This window comes from Cydia pomonella, chromosome 10, assembly GCF_033807575.1.
Source record: "Cydia pomonella isolate Wapato2018A chromosome 10, ilCydPomo1, whole genome shotgun sequence".
Lineage (NCBI taxonomy): Eukaryota > Metazoa > Arthropoda > Insecta > Lepidoptera > Tortricidae > Cydia > Cydia pomonella.
This window is the reverse complement of record NC_084712.1, coordinates 13,388,469-13,397,453: the sequence shown is the minus strand read 5'-3', so window position 1 is coordinate 13,397,453 and position 8,985 is coordinate 13,388,469. Positions and strand designations below refer to the sequence as shown.

The following is an 8,985-nucleotide window of genomic DNA, read 5'->3' as shown; positions in this document are numbered from 1 at the left end:
AAGACTACACAATCAGTAAATGTTAATGAATCGTTGACCATCATATTTAAGTAAAACAATCACGCTTTTTATCTGTTATTTAACTTTTTCTTAAGGATAAATTTGATTATCTACAATCATGGACACCCTACAACAATTAATTAACAAAGATAAAACCTCTTTAACCGTTATGACAGCACTTTGATTATGAAGAAAATAAAATGTCACACTTGAGTGAGATATGATTTTATAAAAGTAACCACACTCCGATGACATTCAATTTGTCACTTATTATGGATAAAACAAAGAGGGTGACCATAAATATCGTAAATAAAATAAAACTCTTTTTTTTGAACAGTAAAAATTAAATTAACGTTAATCTCTCAAATACTGGTACGAAACAGTTGCTGGTAATATACCGAATATGCAGGCTTGATCCCGCTCACGTCTCCTGAATCATCCTGTATATTTTTTGTGTATTTTTGATATAACCTCAAACTTAAACTAGACGTAGGTTTCAGCTATAAAACAATTCTGAAAGATGTTTTTAGTTTAGTCTTTACTACCAGAGTATAATTAATTTTTGTTTTTTTTTTCGAGCGCCAATGTATTTCGTACATCATGATCACTTGTGACAGTTGTGACGTCGCGTCCTTCATGAGACGTTTTGAGTTAAAACAAAGTAGTGATATATTGCATTGCTTGCTGAATTATTATGTATGAAAAATTAATGGTCGTCCATTTATAGGGTTCCGTACCCAACGGGACCCTATTACTAAGACTCCGCTGTCCGTCCGTCCGTCTGTCACCAGGCTGTATCTCGTGAACCGTGATTGCTACACCGTTGAAATTTTCACAGATGATGTATTTCTGTTGCCGCCATAACAACAAATACTAAAAAGTACGGAACCCTCGGTGGGCGAGTTCGACTGGCACTTGTCCGGATTTTTATACAACCTATGAAAGTGTGTTAATTACAGCCTAAACTAACTACTCTTTGATTATGTGGTCCAAATGTACCTATAACTTTTCTATCTGTAAAAACCTTTGTGACATAACTTATGGACCGACTAAGTATTTTTCATTGAGTCTTACTAAAGCCACCATGGCAGGTGATGTAAATGTATTGCCTTTCGTTACTGTAAGGTGAATACTACTATGTGGAAAATACAGTACCTAATTTATATTGTATGACGATTCCGCTTTGTCCCGACAAAAAAATGAGAAATATTGCATCAGAAATGTTAAGTACCTAAGCGCTCCGTACTTTTTCAAAACCATCAAAGCGTCGTTCCATATTGACAAATATAGGAACGACACTACTTAATAAAAGTACTTCAAAGTGTCGATATTGGAAAGAAATCATTCGTTTTGGGGACTCGAGCCACGCGTCGCGAATATACCTAATGCAATTACGAGAGATGGATTGCTCGAGTTCGAGCCGGGAGGACGTCGTCGTATAACTTCCTTATCTTCGCGAGGTACCCACTTTTATGACGACTTTGCGTTATAAAAAGGGAAGCAAAAATACGGGCACAGCATTTAGACAACGATGTCTGAGCATAACGTACAACCGGGAAAATTATTCTTATCTGCAATTTATTTTGAACACTTGTTACTGTCTCGGTGTGAATAAAAAATATGCGTGTAAGTTTATGTTTTTTGAGTACCTATCATAATCATGTTCTTATCAAATCTTCGAAGGGACGATGGGCGCTTTGCGGTGTTTTATACGGACATAAAAATTGGCGAGGAATGGGCCATCAAGGTTATTATATCTTATTATGTCCTAAACTCGCCTTTTCCCATGTGGCCAATAATTCATTTCGTATTCAATATAGCCTATATTGAATATAAAGAACAGATTTCTTTATTTTTCATGTTTTTTGTATAAAAATCCCAAGCTGCATGCCAATTTTCACCTTTCTATCACATCTGGAAGTACCCTACTACATGAGGTATGTATCAGTGAGTGAGTGAGTCCTATTGATCTGAAGTATTAATGCTAGATTATGTTTCAGCATAACTATTAATTCTGATGCTGTGCATTTGAGCTCTCTGGTGTTATCTGGAACGAAGCTATGAGGGAATTGAAAACGATACGGAACGGTTTGAGAAAAGGTGGGTAGTGTAGTGTCGATTTTTTTTTGTTTGTCTTGGCGGGTAAAGTGTCACTTTTTGAGTAACTATACGAAAAATAATGTCTTTAATACGAAAGTACAAAGTGTACAAACGTCCGTCCTCGTTTGACTGTCTGGTTAATAACCATAGTTTATTTTATTTCATAATAATGTAAATATCCAAGGAGGAAAATGAAGCACGTTTGTATGGAAAAGCGATCGTCCACTATACTCTTAATAGGGAAGGTGGTACACATAAATAGCAACTCCTTCGAAGGATATCGGTAGGTACATACTCTTAAGGTAGCAGAATTCTTAAGATTTTATATATGGAAGTAGATTCGACGATATAAATTAACATGACTATATGCAATGTATGTTTTTTAAGAAATTTTGCCACAAAGTGAAAATACGAAAAATAGTACCAAGCTGCGTTACGCTTTGGTTCTATTTGAACAGCTGTTTATTTTCTTCAGGGTGATACTAATTATGTAACTCGCTTCTTGCTTGGCCTTTGTGAAATTAATTCAAATGTATTGTACGTTTCACCCACTGTTTTAATTTTGTTTACCGATGTCGCCATAAGCCTTGGGCCTTGGTTTCCTCTATTAGGCATAGACATAGATATAGACATAATATATATCCTCTATTAGGCAAAGACATAGATATAGACATAATCTATATCTATGTCTTTGCCTAATAGAGGAAACCAAGGCCCAAGGCTTATGGCGACATCGGTAAACAAAATTAAAACAGTGGGTGAAACGTACAATGCATTCGAATTAATTGCACAAAGGCCAAGCAAGAAGCGAGTTACATAATTAGTATCACCCTGAAGAAAATAAACAGCTGTTCAAATAGAACCAAATTTATTGGTAATCAGGTATTACGGTTCACAATTTCAAACTTATTTCTATACATGTTATATCTATTATGTTTATTTCAATTTTATGTTATATTAAAATTGAAATAAACTTAAGAGATATAACACGATTAAATTAATTAATTATTTTACACTATTTCTTATAATGAAGAAATTCTTGAAAACAAAGCTTGTTTGACGAGCCAGTTTTTAAGTCTCGTTTTGAAGGAACTAAGCTTTAGCGCTTCTGTGATAGAGACTGGCAGCTTGTTGTATCTATCGGACCAGCAACATAGACAGTCTTTCCGGTTTTTTTAATTGTATGGGAGATTGGTTTTAACAAGTGCACGTTTTGGGTGACCCGGGCAGATATCCCTAGCAAATACAGCTATTTGAAAAACTAATAGGGATGGTAGTCCATAATTTGAAAACTAATACGGGACTTAATCGCGTAAACTTACGTTTATTATATGGCCTGACGTTTCGAACGTGACGTTACGTTCGTGGTCACAGGCAGACAGCCGCGGCGTGCAGCGGGAGAGGCGTGGAGTCTGCCTGTGACCATGTGACCTGTGTGAATGAAAATCATGTTGGTTTAAATCAATATATAGGGATGGTAGTGTTAGGATCCCGAGTGCTCTAAAATGTGGTCTAGCGCTGTCGTCGTATCTAGCGCGGGCTAGTATGCGCACGGCGCGTTTTTTATTATGTATTCCCTACCGCTATCGAGATATCTCCATTACTTTCTTGTATGTAGAACAAACGCAGGTAAAAAAATTGTACGGAACCGTCGGTGGGCGAGTCCAACTCGCACTTGTCCGGTTTTTTAGGTCTTACAGTAAATTCGTTTTCATTATTTAGGACACTTACTAAGTTTTCAAAAACTACTTTCTTGAAAAGAAATATAGATTTATATCAAGTCTCAAATGTTCTATCCCAAGTTCTAAAAGTAATTGGTGTTGCGAGAATCGGATATAAATTATGGCAGAAGTTAGAGATGTGTTTCGTTTCTTAATTAATTGTTTAACTGGTTTATGTTGAGGAACTTGTTACTTATTTTATATATTATTAATAGTTGCCTAGTTGTTATACTTAGTTGTTACTTTTCTTGGAATCACCTCAAACATGATGCATATAGGTGCAGTGAGCATCAAATAGATAAGGTTACATATCAGAATACCTAAAATTGATATACCAATTATTGAAACACTCAGGTGTTACAATATATCGTGAATATATCGTAACACACTTTTGTTACCACAGAAATAAGGATGTGTACCGATGTAATTGGCTACTTTAGCCGTGACTATCTATTTGATGCTGTATGAAATTTAAAATGTGATGTTGTTGTAAATAATAAGCCACCAAATAATGAATGATTTATAATTACAATAAAGCTAAATCCAATTTAAACGTGTCTAGATTTTTATTTTTATTTTTAATGTATGGAGTGGGGGAGATAAAAGAATGACTCATGCTAGAACGGTACGTGTCTGGATCTAATCTTCTGACAATTCATTGTCAATGACTTAAGAGTCTTAAGACCGGTGATCACATTATGCTTTCTGTCGGGCGCCTCGGCCCAGATCGGAACCGTGCTAGCGTGTCACCTATTATCTGCACCTGTTCCCTAGTGTATTTTTTTAATGCAGTGATTTCATTTTTATTTTTAGTTATTTTTAACATCAAATCATCAAAATGTATGTTTTAATTAGCCTTCAGATCACCAGCGTATCTCATTATGTATCTCTTAAGTAGCTAACGTGTCACGCCAATTAATTTAAACTATTTTTTTACTTATAGGTTTGTGATTGACTATGCGATCTAAAATTTTCGTGCTGTTGCAATTCAGAGCGAAACTAGTAGACTAGAAAACAACACCCAAAAACGTTTATTGCCTGACGAGAGTATTCGCTAACTCAATAGTCCATCGGATTCCGTTGATATAACAAAGCGCCTGTGGCTTTGAGTTGTCCCACTGATTTCAATTTTTTTCACTGCGGCGGCCCGCGGCGCTCCTCCACGTGGGATCTCGTTACAAGCGCGATTGAAATATTTCCGTACCGACACACACGTACCTATCACTATTTGTATACTTGCGTCAATAAAGGAGCAAAAGCTCTATTGTAACCCGCTGGGACCGCACACTACACTCGACCTTTACCACTCCACTATTTGCCTTTACCTCAGGATTTATAAAACAATCTCAGTTCCCCATGATTCAGGGGTATCCGGCATATTTTAACAACGCATTCCAAGCATATTTAGAAACTTTAATAGGCTGATATCTGACCTGGATAGAAATGGGCGGGCTTTAAACACAATTTCAAACCACTCCAATGTTAAATAATTTTGTGAAAATTGAGCTCAATGTTGCAAAGTCTAATTATAATTTAGCAGCTACCAAAGTACCTATCACACGGGTGCGTCATGAAACGTATACGCACTTTTGGTATAATTTTACTTTACAAACGTTCATAACGTATAATAACGTTAAGTATAATGTACAAAATATTTATTTTCAAAAAGTATAAGCTCATAATGATATAACATACATAAAATATATAATTGTTTCGCCTAACGAGCTTAAGAAATAATTCCGTTTGAAATAATCTACAATTAGTATACATATTAAAATGTCGAATTAAATTTTAAATAATATTCGAATATAAAGCAGCAGAGCGTGTAGATAATGTCACGGAAGAGTATTGTTTGACAGGAGTATAGATAGGTGCGACGACGAGCGAAGCGAGGAGGAGCGTGTTAGGTGAACTGCGAGCTAATTGAACTGACTTTTTTTTTTGGAGAATTGTAAGGCGTTTATTAGTATGTTACTTTTTTAGCTTGTTATTGGTAATCGTTGTTATATATTTTGAAAGTTATATTAATTCAACATTATATTACATGAATTGTATCATAAATGATAGTATACTTACAGTGGTGGCAGCATGGTTCCATTTTTATCGCCTGTCGCTATGCCCGTCACTTTCGCACTTACATATTTGTTAGAAAGTGACAGGCATGGTGACAAATAATAAAGAGCCGACCATCTTAGCCCTACAGGATGTTATTGATTATGAAATTATAATTTTCGTTGTTATTCGTTATAATCGTTATTCTTAGTGAATGTTATACTTTTAAATATTATACTATTAGAGTTTATATGTTCTATGGAATATACCATAAGTACGTATACATTTCATTACTTACCCCTATCACATCACTTTCATTTACCAGTACATTGCCTCAATTGCGGTGTTTTCCATACGACGGTATTTCACTCAAATTTACCTCTGCTTTTAGTAGGCTAATGTTCCTAACGACTAGTGAGCTAAAGTGTCTTACCTACCTTAATTTGGTAAACTAAGTTTGTGTGCTATTTCGACTAATTTACCAATTCCAGTTCAGTGTTTGAGGTGGATGTAGTATACGGTCTGAACGCAATGATGAGAAATATGTCTATTCCCGGAATAGTTATTGATCAACTACTAGGAAGTTGTGTTTTATTTATGAGCTCGATACCTATTCCTGCATTTAACAATAACGACAAATTACGTAATTAATAGTTCTTGGAAGCTCAACCATTAGCTTGTTATTGTAAGAGTACCACAACGCTTGCAGATTGCCATAACGTTCTCTTTAGCGTAAATGTGGTTGGCTTATATCACGTAATTTAAAACAAAAACATAAAACACATATTGCGAATAATTAGCGCTCGTACAACTAACTACTGCGGGTGTTTAAATAATTAATAAAGCACTTAGTCGCGACAGCATTTACTTTATCCAAACTTAAGGTGAAATTTTAAACTCAAAAATCCATTTAATTATGCGTGCATATTACGCAGACTCAGCTTTTGCTATTAATGATGTCTTAAATATTCATCGCATTCAGTGTAACGAATCGTAAACTCGTTTGAGATGCATGACACATTACTGTAATGGACTTATCAGTGTGCCGCCTTTGCCTGTACAAGCGATAGCTCTGCGTCAAACAACTGCGCTCTCTTGTGAATACACGATGTAGATTGCACCAATACTTTTGAGACCTTGTGTCACATAAAGTGGCTTGTGATTAGTAATTTTCAACGACGTTTGATACTACTCGTACATATGTAAGGATAACACATGAAGCTCAGCTCGTTTCACAAACGCATTAGTAAGTGTTAATCGCTATTAACCCGCCACCCTTTTCCCGTTTCGTTAGAGGGTATTGTGCAGGAAATTGTAATATCGAATGTAAGTTTAAAATGAGTCGAATCCAAATCAAATCCCCTGTGGATTCACGAGGCACGTTAAACGCCTGCTAATAGAACCGGGGAAGGGAACACTGTTCCAGATCGCGCCATTCCGCCGAACACCTATTACGTTCTCATTAACGTGGCCATAGTGCGCCGCTTTACCCGCTCGTTAACAATGGCCTGCTTGCAAATTGTGCCTTCAGAATGAATGTATACGACGATATATAATATTGAACAAAGTTTCATTACTGCGTTCATACGGGGCGATTCAAAGTGACTTTAAACACAAACGGAAAAGAAACGGTAAGATAATTTTCCACGACGCGTAAGCTAACGCTCGGGTGTTGAGTAAACTTTGTTGTGGGTTTTTAAATCTTTTTCTTTTCTAACGCTTGGGCAGATACTAGCGGTTTCGACAGCCGGGAGCAGGTGCGAGAGCTCCAATACCGCTTTTTGTATCAAACGCTTGTTTTTGTTCAAACCCGGGAAAAAGGAAAATAAAAGACGACGAAATGCGTTTTGAATTACCTGCCACAGGAAATTGTGTATTGAAGATCGCTACCACATTTTGCTTTAACAACTTTTATTTTTAGCACCCCGTCAATTGCTGGTTGCCTGCAAAGCAGAATCATATTTTACGTTCGTTGCATAAGTCCATAACAGCAGTCTGCGACTACTATTAGGTTACATAATATGTAGTATACATAGGATTAAATTTCTTTTAATCCAAAATTAGCCAAAAGTTTCATTTGCCAAATTTGTATTTGACTTAACAGGATTTTTTCGAAAAACCGTTGTTAGCTACACTTTAGAAAAAGGGATCGTTCACATTGGAAATAAAATGTTTCGTGGTAGAAAGAGATAACCCCATGCTTAGAATAGTGTTCAGTAGTTGCCCCTCCGATACCATAAAAAGTCTCAAAAGGGGTCATACTGTGGACATCTCTGCACTTACGTCATTTTTTAAAACCTATCCAACGAGACTCAACACCATAGGATTTTTTTTTGTTTTTATTTTACCACTTTGTCGGCATGCTTGATATATATATATATATATATATATATAATAAAGAAATCTGCAATTTGGCAAGTATATAATATATATTAATAATATGTATTAATATATATTTCTAGTATTGGCGATCACTGAGCTTACCTCGGAGGGACAGACAGACACACAGACGGATATACGTGAGTGTTTCTGAAATGTGTTTCTATCTCCTTTTTAGTTAAAGTGAAATACTTAAAATGCTATTTTAACATGCATAGATCCAAGCTTAATGCACTCAATTAAGGCACTTATTTGAGAGTGTACTGAAGGTACTTGTAATATTTGTCTATTGCTTTCAGTTGTGCCTAGTCCGCGGCGTAATAAATAAACGTTAAAGCTTTATCTCGCTGCTGACAAAAGTTAATAATTACGCCCGGTATTCCCGTCAGCGCTAAAAATAGAATTGAAACAATTCAAAATGCACACGGAACGCAATAAACCCATTGGTGCAGCTATTGATTCAGAATATTTCATTGTGGTATAGATTTGATCTTTAACTACCCGCACCCTTGTTTTAAACACTAAAAGCCTCAAGTCATGACGAATATTTGTGGGTACCTACTACCCGACGCGCGACGCGTTTAAAACAGGAGCTTGTTCATATCGTAAGTTTATGGAGTTCAGAGTCCTATGTAAAGAGACCCCGGGGACCACGTCCATATTATACAGGAATAGCCTTTGTCTTCAGCACATCTGATGTTTTGGGGCCTTTTCTTCGAAACAGTTTATCTGA

The 8,985-nt window shown here is 36.1% G+C and overlaps 1 long non-coding RNA gene across 1 annotated transcript; it reads left to right on the top strand.

The window, feature by feature from the left end:
• Positions 1-997: 997 nt before the first annotated feature.
• On the top strand, positions 998-2,182 carry LOC133522148 (uncharacterized). Its single transcript, XR_009800012.1, has 2 exons — positions 998-1,626; positions 2,001-2,182. It is a non-coding gene; the product is annotated as an uncharacterized LOC133522148 (long non-coding RNA).
• Positions 2,183-8,985: the final 6,803 nt, after the last annotated feature.